The 20,706-nt window shown below is 38.9% G+C and overlaps 1 long non-coding RNA gene across 1 annotated transcript in view; it reads left to right on the top strand.

Moving 5' to 3' along the window:
• Positions 1–17,278, top strand: part of LOC141497985 (uncharacterized) — a 29,751-nt gene extending 12,473 nt beyond the window's left edge. Inside the window, exon 3 of the long non-coding RNA XR_012471510.1 lies at positions 17,163–17,278. This is a non-coding gene — a long non-coding RNA (uncharacterized LOC141497985). The remainder of the gene's footprint in view (positions 1–17,162) is intronic.
• Positions 17,279–20,706: the final 3,428 nt, after the last annotated feature.

The raw sequence follows: 20,706 nt of genomic DNA, 5'->3' as shown, positions 1-20,706 counted from the left end.
CCTGGCTGCTGGCTTTGGCGTGGTGGAGCCTTCACCCCCAGCAGCGGAGCCCGGGGTAGGCAGGCAGCAGCAGCATCGCCCGCACCGCCCAGGTCCCTGCGCCCAGCTCCCTGGCAGCCCAGCCCCAGCTCTCTGCGCCCCGCGTGGTGCTCCCCCCTCCCGCGCCTCTCTCTCCTCCTCCCTCTTCTCCAAAGCCCGCCCGCGGCCGGCCCCCCTTCCTTCTCCATCAGCTTCTCGCCCCCTCGGGGGCCCCTCCCCCTGGCTGCGCCCCCTTCACCCGAGGAGGGCGTCCACAGTCCCCTGGAGCCCCGCTTGCCCTCCTCATTCCTGCACTCTTCTCACGGGGGGGGGGGGGGGGGGGGGCTGAGGGGAGCACCACAGGCAGTCCAGTTCTTGGGACCAAAGCCGCCCCCCCCCCCCCGCTTTCCAGTTACTCTCCCTAGCTTCAGATGCTCCCGGAGCCCCGGGAATGGGAGGATTCTACCCCGCCGCAGTCCCCACCCCACCTCCATCCTGGTCCGCGGACTGACGCTTTGAAGGGGACCCGTTTTGCCACCCATCACTGGTTGATCTACTGTGGGAGAAAGAGAACCCTGGGGGGAAACGCCCGAAGGCAAAGAAAGGGGTCCCCAAAAGCGAAGTGAGGAGGCGTGAGAATACTCTGCACGTGCCCATGCTTAGCTGCGAAGGAAAAGCTGGGGTTTTCCCGTCTCAGTTAAACCGGAAAGGCAAGGAAAGCCGGGCTCGGCATCACAGCTGGCTTCTCTCTGGATCCGAGCTACAGAAGGTGGAAGGACCTGGTCACTCAAACCTAAAGAACCCATATCTTGAATATCTGTGGCAGAATCTGTCTCCTCAGGCGCCAAGTATCAACTGCAGGGAGTGCAGCCAGGGGATCCTTCCTAGAGTGCGGTTCCCTGAAAATGAGTTAGTCGGGTGTGGTGACTGAAAGAGCCCTTCTACCAAATGAGCCGGTGCAGTTCAACAGATGTTCTCGTAGCGCCGACTGTGAACGAGGAGCTGTGCCCAGGTACGAGAGCAAGTATAGGAAGTAAGAGAATGAAGGGAGCCTGAAGGGGGGTTAAGGAAAGGGGAGGAAGAAAGGAGTCATCTCTGTTGGAAACTATCCTGTTGGACAATACATGCACATCTCTGTGGAAGGTCACTTAAGGTTAAGTGGTGATGCTGGGGCTGCGTTAAGTACAGATTCTGATTGCTGGAGGGAAGGACAAGATTGCCAGCTTCCGCATCACCACTTGGTACTTTTCGGTAATTCTCCTGAGTTTATATGAATGGCAACGGGGACATGATGAGTTTGAAAGGAATACCCTCACCTCAACTCCACTCACGTCTTTTGATGGTTTACTAAGTTGATTTCCCAGGAAGTTATGAGAAAGCCCAGGCTAGCAGGATAGGGGATGTCATAAGATAAAAGAAAATTCATTAACATAAAGTTTGGAAGACAGGGTTGGAATAGCAACAGGACAAAAAAAAAATATCAAAGTTCTCAGGCTAGCTGTCTGACGACTTTGCGTGTGGGATGCGTTTGAAACCACAAAATAGTTAACTAGAAGACTGTCTATGAAAGAACTGAAAGATCTTGCCTCCCAAAGCAGAGCAAAAGTCCCACAGCAGCAGAGAACCAGAAGATGGCAATAGGCAATAGGAGAGGAGTCAGTAGAGAGCAGCACAGTGGAGTGTCAGAGGACCCCAGTTCACTGGATAATGAACTTTGTCTGGTAATAGCATCACAGTAAATGAACAGTTCTCTGGGGGGCATCAAGTAGTAGCAGAGGTATGCCCCAGCAACATGTGAGTTGTCTCCTCCCATGAACTGCCAATGTTATTGTCTTGGCTTGTGTTCTCTCTCTCAGGGTTCTGTGGAAGAATATTGTTGCCAAATCTTGTCAGTTCTTATCCCTTTCCATTAAAATGACTAATAACTTTGTTTAGGTCCTTATTACCTTTTACCCAGTACACTCTAGTACCTCCTAATTGGTCTTCTTGCCTCCAATATCTCTCTTCTCCAATCTATTCTCCACAGAGCTTCCATATAAGTATTCAAAAAGCACATTATCATTCCCATATTTAGGAGATCTCAGGAACTCCCAACTATTTCTAGGTTAAACTATAAATTCATCTGTTAGGAATTTGAAGACCTTCACAATATGACTCAAAGCAATTGACTTTGTAATCTAATAATTCTCTCTTCATTGTGAACTCAACATTTCAGCCATACTAGTCTATTTACTCTTACCCTGTTCTGTCCCCATACCTGGAACATTCTCCCTGAATTTTCAGTTTACAAAGGCAGAGACTTATCGGTCTAATGTTGTTCAAGAGTTCTATTCACTTTGTGGGGTTTTAATGATGGTTGAGTTTGTCACTTAATACATCTCTGCCTCAGAGTTTACCTGGCTTCCATCAAGACCAAACTCAAATCCCACTGTCTGCAAGACAGTTCTTTCCAAGGACCCAACTGTTAGTGTTTTTCTTATTCAGATTTGCTGTTGTTATTGGTAGATTGTTTCAGTTTGTCTAACTTCATGACCCCATTTGGGATTTTCTTGGCAAAGTTACTAAAGTGGTTTGCCTTTTCTTTCTCCATCCCATTTTACATATAAGGAAACTGAGATATCTTGTATGAATAGTTTGTTGCATGTTGTCTCTTTCATTAGAAAGTGAGCTTCTCAAGGTTAGGGGCAGTGTTTTTGCCTTTCTTTGTTTCTCTTGTCCTTAACTCAGTGTCTAGGACAGAGAAAGCATTTAATCAATATTTGTTGACTAACTGATTGATTGTCACATCTCACTGCTGACTCACATTGAGTGTGCATGAGCTACCACAGTCAAAATAATTCATTATTTGGTGCTCAGCTCTCTAGTTATGAGCTTCTTTGAATTTAATGAGACTGGTTTTCAGGAAATAATAGGTAAACTGTTCTTGGATCTGTATTCAAAGTTTTTCCTGATATATTTTCCTACTCACAATGAAGCATCTAAGATGGCCTTTAGAGGAGGACTAGGGAATTAAAGGAAAACAGAAAATCCCAGCTGCATAGAATTTTCAGGCTTACAAAAAGCCCAGAGACATGTTTGTCTACCCTGCTGGAGACTTCTATTTACTTTGAAAGGTTTTTTTCAAGTAAATATCAATCAATCAATTAATACAACAATTATTTATTAAGCATTTACTATGTACCAAGCACTATGAAAAACATTGAGGATACAAAAAATCTCCCAAAACAAAATAGTCATTAACCTCTTCTGGTCTTTGGGGCATCCTAATCCCAGTAACAAGTTATGGATTGGAAAACAATTTTTAAGCCCTAAATACATTTCTCCATTTCATCTTTCACAGAATTTTTCAATTGTAGGATCCCTTCCACCCATCCTTGGTTCAAAAGCACAATGGAATTTTCTTGTTGCTAGAGATGGCCTATAAATTAGAGATCTTTACCTGCAGATGCTATTTAGGGGACATTTTAAAGTAATTTCAATCACTCTTTACTATTTGAGGCATACTTATTGATCTTCAAATTTCTCTTGAGTGGCTTGCAGAGAGACTGAGGTGAGTTTTCCCCAAAGCACAAAATCAGATTTCCAATCACATACACTGAAAAAGGATAAGCTAGAAACTGGCTTTGGAAGTGAACCTGTTCAACAAAGCCTCTGCTTCTGAAGCATTCCTGGCTCCCATGGGGAAACGAAGAGAGCTTTCCCTGGTATATGGATGCCTGGTAGTTAGGATTTTAAAAAGCAGACATTGGGGTGAGGGAGGGGAGGATGGAATATGATGTAAAAGGGGAGTATGAACAAAGAAATGCTGGAATGTTAAATTGACAGAAACACTAATAAGTTATGCAGATTGATGGGGGTGCTAAAATTTTAGCAGAAATGCTAAAAGAAAGAAGTCTGCAAAGCAGTCAAGGTGGCTGGATACTTAGAGACCACTTGTCATGGGATGTGTTCAATTATAACTGCTCAATTGCAAATCAAATTATTTCTTCCACCAAAGAAGAGTAGGGCTTTCTTTTGTTACTGTTTTGTTTTCTACCCTTTTGTTTTAATTCCAAAGACATACTATAAAAATAGGTACAAGATGCAACCCATATAATTGACCTTCGAGCACTTTATTATATGGCCAGAAGTTGAATTACATGGATACAGTATAGGTTCAGGTGTCTTTCAGTCTGTGTTTTCCAGATTTTCTTGAAGAGAGGGGTTTGAGGTATTGTACCAGCTCATTTCTAATATGCAGTGAATGACTCTTCCAACAACCACAGGAGAAAAATGTACTTAACTCTACCATAAATGACCTAGAGAGAGAGGAAAATCTAGCCAGACGAGGTAGCCAAGGTGACCAAAGGGTAGAGATTGGAAGGGAGAAACAGAACAGCCTTGAATTTGAGATTGTTAGAACAAGAAGAAATAAGGACCAAATTAGAAGCTATGGCAGGTTTACAAAGGCACAATTCCAAGAAGAGTGAAAAATAGGAGACCAATCATTTTCAAATGATAAAGGCTCAAATTAAACATTGATCTAGCATTTCATTTTTGTAAGATGCCTTACACTCCTGATCTATTCCTCCCAACAATGAAACATTGGTTAATATAATGATGCCCTTTTATGGTTCTTTCACCAACAGCAAAGAAAGATTTAAGAAAATTTCCAAAGGTCATGGCAAATGTCAAAAATTGATCTAGGAATAAATTTCTCAGTTCATAAAGTTCTGAGATCCTTAGAACATGATCTCATATCTTTAGTGAAGAATTGTCTGTGAATTTCCATGATTTCTGTGATTCCTGCAGTTTTCAGAGACATATCCACAAACTCTCTACTTCTGCCTCGGACAATTTTGACAGAATTACAATGCAAGAGTCATATGGGAATCAGCAAGCATCTGTAGTAATAAAATTTAGCTGAGGGACAAGAATTGAAACAGGTAGAAAGGATTTAACAGATTTTTTTTGGCAGAACACAAGGGCCATTGTACAGCATGAGAAGCTCAGACCAATGAAGAACTTGATTTGTCTAAAGCAAAACTAGCAAGGCTCACAACATATTCCTGGTCTTTTTATGGATGTTGACTGTACAGGCAAGCTAGGCTTTATGGAGTCTTGGAATTTCACTGCAATTATTAGAGCCTGAAATAAGACAATTACTGAGATTTCTGCTCTGAAATAAAATAAGAAATTTCCAGGGAAAATTTTGTTTTATACTTGGCACATCAATTACAGTGCTACTCACCTGGTTCAATCAATAAATATTTATTAAACACCTACAATGTGCCAGATACTTCACAAAACAAAGATAAAATCAAAATAGTCTCTGGTCTCAGGAAGTTTACATTCTAAAAGAGAGTCAAGTACATTTATACACACACACACACACACACACACACACAAAACACAAACACAAGCACATCTATGTATGGAGAGAGAGAGAGAGAGAGAGAGAGAGAGAGAGAGAGAGAGAGAGAGAGAGAGAGACCCTAAAACATTTCTCCATCTCATCTTTCACAGAATTTTTCACTTGGTAAGATTCCTTCTACCCATCCTTGGTCTAAAAGCAAACATCTTAGCCTATTCTACCTCTCCTCTCTCTTACTCCCAGTACGTTTCCCTTTCATTGACTACATACAAGGTAAATGTTGATGCAAATACATAGATGTCAAAAAACATCACCCATAATTTGATTATTTTAAGTGATAAAGCAGCAGGTACACCAAGCAGGCCATGGCGTTGTTTCCTCAGTGCAAGCAGCAGTAGAATTAAGCAGCCCCTTGGGTATCTGAAAGGGTTGCACTGCTCACCTCCTAATAGGAGAAAGGATTAAAGAAGGTGCCCTAAAATTTATCTGCTTTACCTAACCCTGACTCATTTACCATAGCAGGTGAGGATCCCATCTTGTATTCAAAACAGAAAAAATGTACAAAACTTCTGCAAAGATGATTTCACTCACCAGTTCATGGAAATTTCATGCACTTATGGATGACATGAAATTCTGTAGACCTGAAAGAGGAATACTTCTTGTTGTGAGAGAACTCAGTAGATACTACATCCAAATAGCAGCTCTGAGGTTAAGGACAACCTAAGAGACCCTCTATGGACAAGGGAAAACTCCCACTTCCAAAGGAATAAAACCCTACAAAATCTGAATGCATTAAGTTCACTGTTTTTTCTTTAATTTATTTACACATTACTAAAATATTCTTGTTTAAGAGTAAACATAATACCCCATTCCCCACAAAAATATAAAACCTCATGAGAAATAAAAAGATCATAGTTTTCTTTCTTTCCCCTTACTTCTAATTACTCTTATACAAAGTGACTAATATGTGAATATTAAACACAGATGTAAATGTCTAATTTTTACCAGAGTATTTGCTGCCATGAGGAAGGGAAAAGGGAAAGGAGGGTGGTAGAAAAATGTTTAACTCATAAATTTGCAAAAGGATGAATACTGAAAAACTACCATAGCATCTAATTGGAAAAATAAAATAAAATTTCAATAAAAAACTAAGCAAACCAAAAAAACCCCCAAAAGTAGCTCTTAGTGAATGAAACAAGGCTAACAAATGAAGACCAGCTTAATGAAGTTGGAGCTGAATACATATTTTTCTGGAGTGGCCACAGTGAGAAGGAGTATCATAAAGCTAGAGTAGGTTTTGCAACCAAATCCAGTCCATAAGTTTGTATGCCTGCCAAGAGGAGTGAATGATAGGCTTATGACAATGTGATTGCCATTTTCAGGAAAATATGTCACTATCAACAGTGCCTATACTCCCACCTTGAGGAACGTTGCTGAGGTCAAAGAAAAATTTTATGAATTTATAAATTATGACATGAAAGACCCTCATCATCAATTTGCCATAAAGGGCAAGCTTATAATTCTGAGTGACAATGCTAGAGTAGGCTCACTCTATTGGACATGGCAGGAAGTCCTTGAGAGGAATAGAGTCATAAACAGAAACAACAAAGGACACATACTACTACTACTGAAGACTTATGTTTCTCATGATCTCATCACCAACACAGCCTTTTGTTTAGCCAAATGTTATAAAACTTCATGGATGCACCCTTGCAGGACACATTAACATTTAACAGACTATGTCATGATAAGGAGAAGAGACAGGATGCTCAGATGGCATGCCTTAATATCTGGGGGACCAGAAAAGGATTCCTTCAAAAAGATGGCACTTAAGTTGGTTCTAAAAGAAAAAACCAAGGATTCTGAAATGTAGAGGTGAAGATGAAGAACATTCAAGGCACTTGAATGTGTCAGTGCAAAGGCAAGGAGACTAAGATATAGAGTATTGAGCATGAGGAAAAGCAAGTTGGTCAGCATAGTTGTGCAGTATACAGTGCAGAGATAGGAAAAGAAGAAAGAGATCAGCTTGTGAAGAGTTTTAAAAGTCAAGCTTTAAGTTTTAAATGTTACATTTACACTGGGCATCTCAAAAGTCTTAGTGCAGTTTTAAACTACTAAATCCTTAAAAACTACTAAGTCTATATTTGACACTAGAGGTAATAGGGCAGTTATTGAGTAGGGCAGTAATATGATCAGTCCTTTCCTTTGGGAAAATCACTGATGGCTAGGTAAAAAATGGAATCAAGTAAATAGAAAATTAGGGTAATTATTGGGGTTCCAGGGAAAAGTGATGAGGTCCTGAACTAGAATAGTGGCCTCTTGAGTAGAGAGGTGAGAGCTGCAGTGAATGTACATTAAATAGAAGGGTCAAAATTTGGCATTGCATATATTTGTATATAACTATTTCTATGAGTGAAAATATAAGGGATTTAGAAAAATAAAATAGTTGAAAAATGGGCTTTTTCATATTTTATTTTATTTAATATGCAGTTGGATGGACAGTTCCTAGAATTTATCTTCTAGGACATATAGACAGATACTGCAGAAGGACAATAAAACTATGTCTAGACTTGAATAAGAGAAGAGCAGGCTGAACTGCATTTAGAAATTTGTGCAATTTCATTAGTGGATCCAACCTTCTCCATGAAAACAACAATTCATTTTGTTGCTCTTGTGATGCTGTTTGTCCTTTGTTTTCAAAGGTATCAAAGATGATATCGTGACTTGTGTGTGAATTGAATTTTGTGAGATGGAGCTGCACATAGTTGTCAGTCTCACCCTCTCTTCCAGACTCATCAAAGTCCAGTGGCAAGTTAAGAGTCAAGAAACTGCTATGGCCCAGAATGCAGTGGATGAACTTGGCATCTTAGATGCCTAACAAAGTTCTAAGCCTTTCACAGAATTTGATACAGATGCCTTCAGTGACAAATTGTTCTCATTTGCCCATCCACTGAGGGAAGTCTTCACATACTTGAGGTAAACATCCCCCTAATTTTTCCACTGGTTTGTGGTCCATCAATTGGCCTCAACCTGGTTTAGCCTGTCTGCTGAGATGGTTTACCAGGGTGTGGCCATTGCACACTGCAGCTTCTTGGAGCCACAGGTGAAAGTTGAATGCTAGGTAGATGGGAAAAGGTGGATGAGCCACAGTACTAATGGAGCTGAGGAGACTTGAGTTAACTCCCACACTCAGGGATATGCTGGAGCCAGCTCCAATTGGTTAAGAGAGTCAATTGTTAAATTTTTAATATAAGCATGCACAGTACAGAAATTGGCAAATGTTAAACCTCAGGGTTTGATTTATTGTTTTGTTGATTTTATAAACTTAAATGAGTGATGGGAAAATGTCAATAATATAAATTAAACTTAAAATTGTATCCTGTGTACTTTTTTTGGAGGAGGGGAATGGTGTCAGAAAAATAGACTGTTAAACTTTTACTAGCACAACTCTGCCTATACTCCCAATAAAACCAGATAGGACTTGTGAGTAATGATACTTTGCAGCAGACCCAGGGTAGTGTAAGTTAATTTTGTCCACAGATGGACTAATCTAGGGTCCAACTTGGGAACATTTTTAATTTATCATTTTGCCAAAGATTAAATAAGGAGAATCTTAGAGCCCGGAAAGGGAGGGACTTTAAGATTATCTAATACAAACTCATCTTTTTACATACAAGGAAAATAAGACCAAAGAAAGTTAAATGAGTCAATCCAATACTCTTTCCACTTTAAGAGGTATCACAGTAATTTATTCTTTTTATATTGTTTATTTTTACTATTATATTTGGTATTTAAGTCGGGGAAGATAAATCCAGAGCCAGAAGGGTCCCAGTTCATCTAGTCCAATCCGCTGTTACAGATAAGAAAACTGAATCCCAAGAAGGCTGTGACTTATCCAAGGTCACACAGGTAACAGCATCAAGACAGCATTTCACTCAGGTCTCTAACCCCATAGTCTATAATCTTTTCACTGTACTCTTCTGCTTCCCTATATGAGAGAGATATCAGACACTAGGAAGTCATATAAATTCCACACAAAGAAAAATAATGTAAAAACATGATTCAGTTTACTCCTTTAAGCTTTTAATAAATAGGAATCCTAGTGCCCTACTCCAAATAAAAAACATAACTTGCTGTGAGGAAACTACTCTGATGATGGAAAACTATAAAGGAAGAATAAGGCAAAATGGAATCACACAAGGAAACACTATCTCCTTAATAAGGGTGTTGACAATAGAGTGATGGGAAAGGAGCCAAGGATATTGATTGGCATATTAAAGAGTAAGCTGGCTGATCTACACAGCCCATTCAGTTGAAGAAATGTAGTTTTGTCTAAAATGTGGATATTGTTCAGGCAAGGAAGAATTGGCTTGTAAACTGTTTGGATGTAGTACAATTATGTATGAAGCAGCTGAATAGATCAGGGGATAGAACGATGGCCTTGGAGACAAGAAAACCTGAGTTAAAACCCTACTTCAGACTCTTACTAGCCATTTGATCATGGGCAAGTAAGTCAGCAAATATTTATGTGCCAAGGAAGCAAAGAATGGCAAAAGCAAACAAACCAGTTCCTGCTCTTAAGAAGCTCACAGTCAATGGGAGAAAAAAGCATGTAAACAACTATGTACAAACAAGATATAGAAAGGATGGATTGGGGAATGATTTATAAGATTCAAGAGGACCGAGAAAGACTATTTATGGTACTTTACCTGAAACTTGAAGAACACCAGGGAAATCAAGGGAAGAGAGGAGGAGGGAGAGAGTTTCCTGCCAGCCTAGAAAAGTGTTTGGAAAAGGGAGATGGAATACTTTGTAAAAGGAATTAGAGTAGGTGAACAGGTAAGGTGTGAGAAGCTTGGAAAGGTAGAAAGGGACAAGATTATAGTTACTCATCACTTCTCTCAACTTCAGTTTCCTCATCTGTAAAATGGGAATAATGATAGCACCCACCTGATAGGATTGTGTGAGAACTAAATGAGAAAATATGACATCCAAATTGCAAGTCTTAAAATGCTATATAAATATTAGCTTGTGTTGTGTGCCTGAGAAAACTGGGAAGTGAACAAGAAATATCATAAAAGAGGAGGACATTCCTGTTTTCCATTCTCTGCTTCATTTGCCCTGGAACAAGGAAAATAGAACTGATCATAAGAATGGTTTAGATTTGTCAGGCTACTGTCATATTATTTTCAAAGGCTACTGTGAACACCAACCGGGAGCAGTCTTTATGAACAATTACTGAAGGTGTAATCATCTCTAACTATGATCTCAATCCCAGCCATTTTGTTACAGAGGCTTCTCAGCCCATACTTCTGTCTCTACCTCTATAACAAATTGCATGAATGTTAATTGAATATTTGCATCTTAACCCTCACCTAACAGGCACATGATCCCTTCCCTTCAAACAAGACAAGGATATATTTCTCCAGTTCTTCTTTCCTGGATTGACTCCTGAATATCTCCTCTTGAGAAAGGAGTGAGGATGCTTGTCCTTCATTCTTGAAGAGGACCATGACATCAAGAAGGTGATGCTGTAACAAGCACATGAATCGGATTTGTGTGAGGAGAGTTGTGCTAAGTCACCGGCCTCACTTTCTCATCCAGAGCCATCTGAGTCCAGTGGTCAGAATGAATCAGGATAACTGGAGATGACCTTGGATGCAAGGCAGTCAGGGTTAAGTGACTTGCCCAAGGTCACACAGTATCAAGTGTCTGAGGCCAGATTTGAATTCAGGTCCTCCTGACTCCAGGACTGGTACAATATTTATATAAATGAACTTATGTAAAATCATAATATGTTAGAACTAGAAGAGACCATAGAGATCTCAGGACCTGAGGTATAGAGAGTGAAATGACTTGTCAAGTTAAGTCAGTCAATTAATGGAAATACTGGGGCTTGAGTTTCAGTGAGTTTTTCTTCCCTGAACTGTTTTTGTGGCTATTGCCTGGAGTTTCCCCTCCTTTCTCCTGTTTGCAAGCTCTCACAGTCTGTTCAGCTGCAGAGTGAGACCATAGATCTTGGGAAGAGTGACTGTTAGTCACAAAGTCACTAAAGACCTTTCCTATTTAATTGAATCTGAGAAAAACTGGCTACTCATCATATTCTACATTCAGTACAATGCTAAGTAGGTAAGAGTGGGCCGTAGATTAAATGTTTGAGAAGCTCAAGGCCCCTGGATGCTACCTGCTACCATATGTATGAGGATTTGAATACAATTTCACCGAAAAGGATATTGGCAAAAGAAACATATTGGACAAAGAAGGAGAGCATTTGGGATTCTGAGCATGGATTTCCCTTTTGTCTTTTTAGAGGGAGCCTCTAGTTGGAGCATGTAGGTCGAGGAAACCCATAACAGAAGGCAATGCCGTCAGATTAATGAACTAGACTGTCCAAAGATAGAGGAGTCTTATGTGGTTTTGCCATCCAAAACAGATTCAGAGTTTTGAGAGTTCAACTAACATCTACTCACTTATTTTTAATTTCAGTTAACTTAATTTCAATTCATAATGCAATGGAAAGAGCATTAAGATTCATAGTCATAGGATATGTGTTTAAGTCCCAACTCTCCTATACTAGCTCAGTGACCCTGGACAAATCACTTGACCCTTCTGAGCCTCAGTTTTCTTATCTGTAACATGTAAGGATTGGCCTTGATGACTGCTAAGTACTTTTCTAGCTTTAAATCTATTATCTACTATGAGTTTGACACTGAGATAGGAAAAAAAATCCTTGGTCTCAAAGGAATTATTTTTCAACTGGAGGAGTCAGGTGGGAAGCAACATATCCATAGATAAATGCAAAATAATGAAAAGTAATTTCAGAAAGGAAAGAGCATTGGGAATTGGGAAAGGTCTTTTGTGAGCATGTGAGTCATCTTTATGGAAGCTGAAGAGTCCAAGGAGCAGAAATGAGAAGGGTATAATACAAAAATATAGTAGTGGGAACTGTCTTTCTATGCATATGAAACTTTTCTTTTTCTTTTTCTCATATGTAACTCTTAGCAGGTCAGTTTGAGTGGTAACAAGGGAGTATTGCGAAATGAAACTGAAAAGGGAGCTGGCAGTGGATTATAGAGGGCTTTTATAAATTATCCTGGATACAGGAGGCAGCAGTGAGCCACTGAAGATGTCTGAGTATGAAAGTAACATGGTGGTCCTTGTTTTAGGCACTTCACTTCCATTAAGGAAGCATTAGAGTAGCCCAGTCAAGGGGTGATGATGGTATGGACTAGAGTAAAGGCTGTAAGAGGGAGAAAAATGGGGTGAATGTGAGAGATGTAGAAAAGTCATCTAAACTTTTCTGCCCCACTCATTCCCTTTAAGAGGTATGGCAGGATTTGTGGAATTAGTCAAATGACAGAAATTTTTTGACTCTTTTACAAACTTCCCACCCTTAGCTCCCATCCAATCAGTTGCTAGGTTTTGTCAATTCTAAGTCCATACCTTATCTCACTTTATCTCTATTCCATTCACATGGCCATACCCTAGTCTAGGTCCTCTTCTCTAAGCTATTGTAATCATGTCCTAATTAATATCCCTGCCTCTCTAGTTTATCATCCAAAAAATTGTCAAAGAATCTGATCATGTCTCTTTCTGCTCAAAAGCTATCAGAAATTCCTTATGACCTCTAGGATCAGCTGTTTGGCATTTAAACTCACTTACAACCTGACTCCTGCCAACTTTTTCAGATGTATTGATATCCTCTACTCCGTGCATTCTGCATTCCAGACAAACTGACTCACTTACTGCTCCTCATTCCCAACACTCCATTGCCTGTCTCTTGATCTTTCCCATAGGAGGTGTACAAGTGCTCAGGGAAGACAAGTACCTCTGTACTAGGCATTAAGCACTCACACAGAGGTAAGAAGCAACACAAGGTTATATAGTCAAGGTCTCACTAAAGAACTCTGGAACTAGGGAGGCTAGGTGGCACAGCAGATAGAGAGACCACTGGCCCTGGAGTCAGGAGTACCTGAGTTCAAATCCGGCCTCCAACACTTAATAATCACCTAGCTGTATGGCCTTGGGCAAGCCACTTAACCCTATTGCCTTGCAAAAAAACATAAAAAAAGAACTCTGGAACTGTAAACAGGAGAGATAGGACTGCCCAGCATGGTGTGCCCACATTAAAGAAAGCTCTGTGCTCTATGAACAAAACAGAATTGCAGTAGCTCAAAAGAAATATGAGATATATAAATGTAGAGACATCTTCACTCCAATTATTCTTGTAGACTATGTTAGATGTGATTGTACATATATAATCCTTATCAGATTACTGGCTATCATAGTTAGAGTAAAGGAAGAGAAGAAGGGGAAAAATGTAGAACTCAAAAGCTTCAAAAAGATGAATGTTAAAACTATTTTTGGATGTAATTGGAAAAAATAAAGTAAAATAACATTAAAAAAGAAAAGTCCTTTGCAAACCTTAAAACACTACATAAATTAAAGTTATTGTAGTCATTATAAATACTGACTTCCTAACTTGAAACTTGTACCTTATGATGATTGCAGGGAAAGTCTTTGGCTGTCACACCTCCAACATGCATTAGTTAGCAGAACCCGGGACCATATTTGGATGAGAGATTGTTTCCTGCTAAGGCCCCATCAAACCCCCAGAGATCATTTGCAAAAACCACATGCAGGTGAGACACAATAGATTCCTACTTTGAGGTTCCACTCCTCTCAAACACAAATATAAAGGACCCCAGTCATGGGCTCTGGAGGAAATTCTAAAGAATTATAAGAGCTCACAATCAGAGAAGCAATATAATGGATTTTCTAGCCCATTTCTGAATCTATAACTAAGCACCAATTTTATAATACCATTGTTGTGGTATCATTTAGTCATTCTTCTTTTCTAGATTTAAGTGAGCTAGTCTGATTGATCCAGGCACTAATTTTCAGATTGCTACTTTAATGGTTACTGTTACTTTTAATAAAATAACAGTCAAAAAATTTCCAGGCTGATAAGATTATTTTCTGAGTTTATTTCTGAATTCTTATTTTATGAAACATTATTATAATAGTTTACATTTGTGTAGCACTTTAAGCCTCATGAAGAACTTTTCTCACAATGCTTTGAATGTATGATTCCCCTTTTGTAGATTAGAAAACTGAGACCAAGAGAGGTTGGCTAACTTGATGCTGGTGGTCACAAGACTAGAACATAAATCCTTCTTCTCTTCCTCTACCTTAACCGATGATAACCAGTAATCTGATATAGGTTCTACATCTAACAGATCCATATTAGATATGTTGTAAAAGAAGAATCAGAATAAAAGGGGGGAAACATTAAACAAGTTTTAAAAATGAAAATAATATACTTTGGTCTGCATTCAGACTGCATAGTTTTTTCCTCTGGATGTGGATGACATTTTCCAACATAAGTACAAGGGACTTTTCTTGCAGCAACCCTGTGAGGTAGATAACAATGTTCATGGCTATATCTTTCAGGTGAAATTTGGAGCTCAGAAAGGCTAGGCAATGGTCACACAACCAGGAAGTGTCAAAGCTAGGATTCAATTCAAAACCTTTCTAAGATTGGCGGCTGGAAGAGGATCAGATACCATCACAGTTCCAATCATAAACAATTCCTACTGGTGATCCAACAGGATTCGTCCCATGATCTGCAGTGCAGCTTCCAGGAAACCAGTCTTTGGGTTTTGAGGGGAAGTATGCTTGAAAGTCTGAGAGGATAGGCCATACTGATGATTAGTCATGAGAGAGAGAGAGAGAGAGAGAGAGAGAGAGAGAGAGAGAGAGAGAGACAGAGAGAGAGAGAGAGAGAGATTTGGATTAACTGTGTTGTTACAGTCCCATATTGCTAAAACGTTATGGTGCCTTGTATAGAGTGCATCATCATTTTGTCATCATAAACTGCATACTGGCACTTTTCCTGGTATTGCTGGAGCACCAAAATGCCTCACTAATATGGGAATAGAAATCATACTCAATAGCCAAGGACTCCCACAGCATCCAGACCATCACTAGAAGTCCTATTTCCTAACAAAAAAAAAAAAGGAATCCAAATCAGGGTACAGGGTTCTGGAAATGGTTGACATGGATTTTCTTCGAAAATCAAAGAACTGTGTTTTATAATCAACATCATCATCATCATCATCATCCAACTTAGCCATGTCTGCCACACAGTAGATACTTAATGTTGATTGATTATGATCTTTTCATTGTACCACAGTCTTTAAGTTTTAATTCCCTCAGCTGTTTGTTGACATGGAATTACCTTGCTCACTAGTCCAGGGATTTCTCATTTACTGAGCTCACTCTCTTCTGAGTTGATTGCAGGGAAGGGGACAGCTGCTTCTCCTAATACCTTCGATTCAACAACTATAAATCTCCTACTAGCTATTTGGCACTGAGCTAGGGTGGATAAAATGATAAATGAGACCTGGTCTTGGCTTCCAGGGAGCCTACAGTTGGGCAGGAAGAATGTGTACACAAATAACCATAATGCAAAAGGGAACATTATCTATAAATGAATAAGAGAGGCACAAATGAAGCTCTGAAAAACAGTGATGCCAAATACAAATAGAAACAAGGACACTAAAACATAATAAGGATACCATCTTGACCTAGAAAACTGGATAGTAACATAATTAGTGTTGGATTATATCTTTATTTATTTTGTTAAATATTTTCCAATTACATTTTAATGTGAGCAGGGGGAATGTTATAGCTGAGTATTTGACAACTCTGAGGAAAAGTTTAATTATAATTGAGAGTAGGAGAAGAGTTGTAGTTGGAGCAATAACCTAACCCTCCCCTCCTCTATGCCTGGCCAATCTAGTTTTTCCTTAGAAAGTTCAGAGACCATTCTAAAAGACTTGGTTGTCCACTGTAACCATGGTCAAAATAAATGTATTAAATTGGGAAACAATTTTTACAACTAGTATTTCTGACAAAGGACTCATTTCTAAAATATACAGAGAACTGAGTCAATTTAAAAAAAAAAAGCCATTCCACAATTGACAAATGGCCAAAGGATATGCAAAGGCAATTCACAGATGAGGAAATCAAAGCAATCCATAGTCATATGAAAAATGGCTCTAAATCACTACTTATTAGAGAAATGCAAATTAAAGTATCTCTGAGGTACTACCTTACACCTCTCAGACTGGCCAATATGACCAGAAAGGACAACAATCAATGTTGGAAGGGATGTAGGAAACCTGGGTCATAAATACATTGTTGGGGGAGCTGTGAACTCATCCAACCTTTCCAGAGGGCAATTTGGAATTATGCCCAAAGGGCAATAAAAATGTGCATACCCTTTGATCCAGCAATGCCACTACTGGGTCTATACCCTGAAGAGATTATGAAAAAGGGTAAAAACATCACTTGTACAAAAATATTCATCGCAGCCCTGTTTGGGGTGGCAAAGAATTGGAGATTAAGTGAATGTCCATCCATTGGGAATGGCTTAATAAACTGCGGTATATGTATGTTGATGGAACACTATTGTTCTATTAGAAACCAGGAGGGATGGGAATTCAGGGAAGCCTGGGAGGATTTGCATGAACTGCTGCTGAGCAAGATGAGCAGAACCAAAAGAACATTGTACACCCTAATAACAACATGGGAGTGATGATCAACTTTAATTCCATCAGTGCAACAATCAGGCACAATTTAGGGGTATCTGCGATGGAGAAGACCATCTGTATCCAGAGAAAAAGAATTGTGGAGCTTGAACAAAAACCAAAGACTTTTAATTAAAAAAACTATTATCTTACTATGTAATTTTGCTATCTCTTATACTTTATTTTTCTTCCTTAAGGATATAACTGTCTCATCACATTCAACTTAGATCGATGTACACCCTGGAAACAATGTAAAGACTAACAGACTGCCTTCTGTGGGGGGAGTGAAGCAAGATTGGGGGATAATTGTAAAATTCAGAATAAATAAAATCTTTTAGAAAAAAACAAAAAAAAAGACTTGGTTATCTTGGGGTTCTGACTCTTGACATCACCTCATCATTTCTTGAATATAAAGCAGCAAAGAGGACCTCCAAATGCTCTTTTATACAATTGGTAAATTTGGATAGGGACCTCAATGACTATTCTTGAATATCTATGTCCTTCTGTGGTTAAGTTAAATATATTTTTGTTCTTTGTTAAATCACCTACAAGGTATCTTATTTTGTTCCACTATCTTGCCTAAACTACCAAGAGACTTTGTTGATGTTTGGTCATGTCCAATTCACTTGGAGTTTTCTTGGTAAAGATACTAGAATGATTTACCATTTCCTTCTCCAATTCATTTTACAGATGAGAAAACTTAGGTAAACAGGGCTAAATGCTTATACAGGGTCACACAACCAGTAAGTATCTAAGGTCATATTTCAACCCAGAAAGGTGAGTCTTCCTGACTTCAGGCCCAACTCTATGTGCTCTACCAGCAATGGACTAATGAGTCAAATCAAGTCTGGACCAGGAGAGGATTATGTTAAGTTTCATGAAAATAAATGCACTGGTGTTGAAGTTGGCTTCTTTTAAATGAGAACTGAATCTAAGAAAGATTATTTTTTAATCAGTAAAAATGTTCAAAATAGTTATAGATTTAGAGGACTCTTAAAGCAATCAATCAACAAATATTTGTTAAGTGTTTACTAAATATTGGAGAATACAAAGAAAGGAAACAAAAAACAGTTCTTGCCCTCAAGGAGCTTACATTCAGAAGAGAAGAAAGCATATATATATATATATATATATATATATATATATATATATATATATATATATATATATATATACACATATATATGTGTGTGTGTGTGTGTGTGTGTGTGTGTGTGGATGAATTGGTGGAGGGAGGTTCTATTGAGTTGGGTGGGGAAACTGGCTAAGATGGTAAAGATGGTAAAGATCTCCTATAAGAGGTACTCCTTGAGCTGTTGCTGTGCCCTGTGAATTTTTAAGAGGTCATCTAGTCTTCCCTCCTGCTTTTAAGAACCATATCCCAGAAAGAAGAGAATGTGACCAGCTTTCAAAGACCTTCTAATGCCATTTTATACTCACTCTGACTTTTAATAGCCATCACCATGATATGCCTGGGCAGCTAGATGGTGCAATGGAGGGAACACTGAGACTAAGATCAGGGAAGACTCATCTTCTGGAGTTCAAATCCGGTCTCAGACACTTATGAGCTGTGTGATACTATGCAAGTTCCTTAACCTATTTTCCTCAGTTCCTATCAAATGAGCTGGAGAAGGAAATAGTAAACCACTGCAGCATCTTTTGCCAAGAAAAGCTTAAAATGGGGTCACACAGAGTCAGATATGACTGAAAAATGACTGAACATGACTGATATATCTGTCCTTATTCATCATGTTACAACCTACAATTTCCTCCTGCTTGATCCTTGAGACAAAGAACAGGAGTTGTCTCTTGACCTTTCCTGGGTCAATAGGATTGGGGCTTGAGTAACAAATATAAAATCAGATTCTCTTTATACTCAGAATACATTGAAAGTTCCTAAACCCTGTTCTGATCATGGATTTTAATTTAATTCAGTAAATAATGGGATGCTTACTCACTGAATAAGTGGGAAGGAGCAGAAATGACTTTTAAAAAAGAAATGAAATATATGAAGACAATGAGGATGTCTATTCTTACTCTTTAAGAATGGAGCCCTTAATATTTCCATCAGCCTTGACACATGTGAATCACAACCCTCTCATCTCTACAGAAGAATCATGATTCAGAATGAGCACCTTTCATCAGTGGGCTGGCTGTACATCCCCCTTCCACAGCGTAGGCTTCCCCAGTGAATAACTCTGGGAACACACCATTCCCAGGCTGCTTCATCATCTTTATGTTTACTGTGGAAAACTCTGTTTACATTTCTGCCAGGGACTGGAAATTGGGGATAACTTTAGCATGAGCTCTGAGTCTATAATCATATGTGGGGGTGGAGGGGACTCACCAAATGGCTCTACTTTCCTGCTCATTATTGGAGACTGCCAGGATGCCAAAGGGAGGAGACATAGGCAAACTGCATTTCAAAAAAAAAATCATAAAAAGCAATGACATAGATATCAATTGTCTTAGATGAATACTGATTAAAATTTTAAATCAGCACCAAAGGTTATTTGAAAAGGAGAAAATATTACACTAAAGTAATATAAACAGTTTTTGCCTCTGAGAATCAGGATTTAAGGATTTTACCAAGGAAGGGACATTTCTCCCAACAGAATGCAAGCTCCCTGAGGGTAGGAACTAATTTCATTACTGTCTTTATATCACTAGTGCCTAAAACAATATCTGCCATGCCTCAGACACTTGACACTTACTAGCTGTGTGACCTTGGGCAAGTCACTTAACCCTGATTGCCCCACATCCAGGGCCATTTACAGTTATACTGATTCATATCCAGCCACTAAACCCATATGGCTCTGGAAGAGAATGTGATGCTGCTGACTTAGTACAGCACCCCCTTACTCAAATCCAATTCCTTGCTTGTTACGGCACCTCCCTGATGTCAAGGTCTTCTTCCAGAATGAAAGACAAACATCATCAATCATCTGGCACACCAGAGTGGGCTATATTACTTCCCATCTACTTTGTAAATATTTCGAATTTACTTATTTTCATTAAAATGGGAACTCCTTTTTTTCCTTTTCTTTTTGTCTCCAGCTCTTAAAGTACCTAGACCATAGTAAATGCTTAATAATTACTTGAATGGCTGATTGATCAATTGGTTAGGTGTTTAATAGATGATTATTGATAGTTGACTAGTTAACTTCAATCAAACACTTTCATTTTATAATTGAAGAAACTGAGGTTGTAAAGTATTTTTCTCAAGATAAACCCAGATGGCAAATAACAGAACTAGAATTCAAATCTATTGGAATGAAGTACAGTTATCCCTTCTACACCTGACTTTTCCCCATCAGTATTTCAATATATTATTGTTCAGCATAAGAAATTAAACGGAAATTTGAGGGGAGTTTTATGAAAGTTGTAGACAACCCAGGAAAAATTAGAAACTCAGAAATGCATGAAGTATATCTATAGCATTGTATAAAATCATATTTTTCTTTTAATACCATAATAATTTAGATTACAAAGATTTATGAAAGGAGGTCAAAAAATTTTATAAGGAATTTCTAGATCAAGGGGAGCACCATGTCTTTAACTCCCTTGATGTAGAAGGAATAGTTGTAGTTCCTTTCTCAGCTATAGTATATAAGCTTGGGCTATTATCATTTGGAGACCACAGTTTCTAAAATTATAAAAAGGGAATATTAATAGTTATTCCCTGTTACTTCTTATTTCACATGTTGTTGCTGTCCTTCATAATCAAAGAAGATGACATCA

The sequence above is a fragment of the Macrotis lagotis genome, chromosome X, assembly GCF_037893015.1.
Source record: "Macrotis lagotis isolate mMagLag1 chromosome X, bilby.v1.9.chrom.fasta, whole genome shotgun sequence".
NCBI lineage: Eukaryota > Metazoa > Chordata > Mammalia > Peramelemorphia > Peramelidae > Macrotis > Macrotis lagotis.
The sequence above is the reverse complement of the archived record's forward strand: the minus strand, read 5'-3'. Positions and strand labels throughout refer to the sequence as shown.